The 2,393-nt window shown below is 37.6% G+C and overlaps 1 long non-coding RNA gene across 1 annotated transcript; it reads left to right on the forward strand.

The window, feature by feature from the left end:
- LOC104948949 (uncharacterized) lies at window positions 1-1,741 on the forward strand. Its single transcript, XR_798752.1, has 3 exons — window positions 1-38; window positions 1,498-1,588; window positions 1,675-1,741. It is a non-coding gene; the product is annotated as an uncharacterized lncRNA (long non-coding RNA).
- Window positions 1,742-2,393: the final 652 nt, after the last annotated feature.

The raw sequence follows: 2,393 nt of genomic DNA on the forward strand, positions 1-2,393 counted from the left end.
GCGGTGGTGGTGAAGAGGAAGAGGAGCGGAAACGCCAGGTTGGTCTGAAAAACACTGAAGAAAAAAAACGTTCCTTTCTGATAACACGTTTTATTTGTAAAGCACCTTTCATTGCCAAAAGTGCTGGAAGTAAGTACAGTGTATTTATAAAGCACTTCTCCCAGACAGTCACAAAACACTTGACAAAGCATTAAAACATCATACGAATCATGAAAGAAGTGCTAAAAACACAATACAAGGGGCGTAAAAGAAACACAAGTTTAATCAAACTTCTCAACTTAAAACATGTAGTGTAGCGACGACATTCAGATGAAATGAAGAGGCTAAGTTTGGGTCTTCATTGTGACTCGTTCCTATTAAAGAGTCCGTACTGAAGTCCCTGTTCAATCCAATTTGAATAAAGAAAACATTTACAGCAAGACTGTAGAGTCAACTAACGGTATCTGAACCAAATACCTTAAAGTACACCATGTGACAATTGCAGGAAGTGACAAATTATAACTGTGGCGTCAACAATGATAAGATTAGGAATAACCAACAATTGCTAAACAAGTTTGTTGGCGCTTGCATATAGATTTAGTCCGTAGTTGAAATGTTATACCTTCAAATCAGTTTTTAAACCATGCCAGTGGCTCTGAGATGGTTCTTGGGCAACGTGGATTTTTTTTAGCTAACGTGCTAACCGTGGCAAGGATTTTAAGTTTCGGATATTTCAATCATACGATCTGTTTTTTGTTTTTGTTTAGGAAAGTTCCTTTATGAGTTAAATGACCTGTAAGTGATAAAGGCTACAAGCTAAGGGAAGGAGCTTCAATGCTTCCTTATCTCCTTTAGAAAAGGGTACACCGAAGCATCCTTTACCCAGGAAAATAACTAATGCGTACCCAGAGATAGATGGATAGATACTTTGTTTCAGCTCCGGCTGTTTTGAAAAGGGCTTTATAAATAAAGTTGAGTTTATTGATCCCAATTGCTAATTAAAATGTTGTACAAAAAGTCAAAAGTACTGCAGCAGGAATACATGCTTACGTTACAGGAACATAGACATACTTGTATATACATAGGACAGTATAATACTTATGATATATACTTTTAAATCCAGGCTGAAGACTTTTCTTTTTGCCGCTGCTTTTAATTGAACTGTTCATATCTTCCACTGCAACTTTTATCCATTTATTTTGTCTTTTAATGTTTATTTTATTATCTTTGCTTTTTAATGACTGTTTTTAAATGCCATTTCCTTAATGTCTTTCATTTTTGTAAAGCACTTTGAAAGGTGCTATATAGATAAACTAGCCTTGCCTATAATGTACAGATATACAATTGCCGACTTTTCATGGTTACTAGGAAGGAGAAACTCAAACTATGTAGCGGTGAGTTCTCTGCCAGCCAGATGTTGGATGTTGAAAAGTGTTAATGCAGTAGGAAGGACTGTTTTCCTGTACCTCTCTGTGTGAGAGGAAGCTAATCACTGCATTTTGTTTTTCTCTCCTGCAGGAGAGCTACCCCAGAAGCGGCGAAGGAGACGAGCATGACGGACCTGGAGAAGAAACCTGAAACACCAAGTGCAGATGCTGACAAACCCGAGGTTAAAGAAACTCCTTAAAATAATCTGATTCCCAGTTGATGCTCCTGTGGGACGGCGGTCTGACTTTTGTTTCTTTCTTTTCACAGGAAGCGGTGTCTTCTGTGGACTGAGGTTGATTCATGCAACATTTTAAATAAACTGTCTGCATTTTCCACGGCTCCCTGTGAAGTTATTTCAGCGTTGTTTACTGTCGGTTAGACCACCAGGGTTGAATCGTTGAGAGCTGACAGATTATTTTATGGAACATGGTCAGAGGGTAACATCAGAGATTTGTCGGTGACTTCCAACAAAGAACAATACAAATCTGGAATTAAAGGGAGCAAAAGATCCACCTCTTAAGGTAACATAAAAATACAGTTTTTTTTTATCTGACATTAAAAAAATGGGGTAAGGCTGCAGAAGGTGTTGAGAAAAAAAACCTGCAACACGTGAGGAAGATTTAATTGCAGCTAGAACCATGATTGTCATAAAAGGTGGAAACCGACTTTTCATTATCTACTAATCTGTAGATATATGGTCTCCAGTAATCATTTGGAATATGACTTGCACATTAAGGTCTTAAATTCACTCCGAATGTTTAATTTTCGAAGCAACAGTCCCGTTAAGAAATGAAGACGATTAGGGCCCCATGTGACTTTTTCTTTAGGATCAGACTAAAAGTTGAAAGAAAATCCGTTCTGAGATTAAAGTCAGAAATAATGTATTCTCTATTGTATTCTTTTTTCCCCACGTGGCCCTTATCCTCTTACGTTAAACTCAGTGAAAAAAGGAAGCAAATGGTCACATTTAAGAAGCTGTAACCACA

This window comes from Notothenia coriiceps, unplaced genomic scaffold (assembly GCF_000735185.1).
Source record: "Notothenia coriiceps isolate Sejong01 unplaced genomic scaffold, NC01 NC01_scaffold00015549, whole genome shotgun sequence".
Lineage (NCBI taxonomy): Eukaryota > Metazoa > Chordata > Actinopteri > Perciformes > Nototheniidae > Notothenia > Notothenia coriiceps.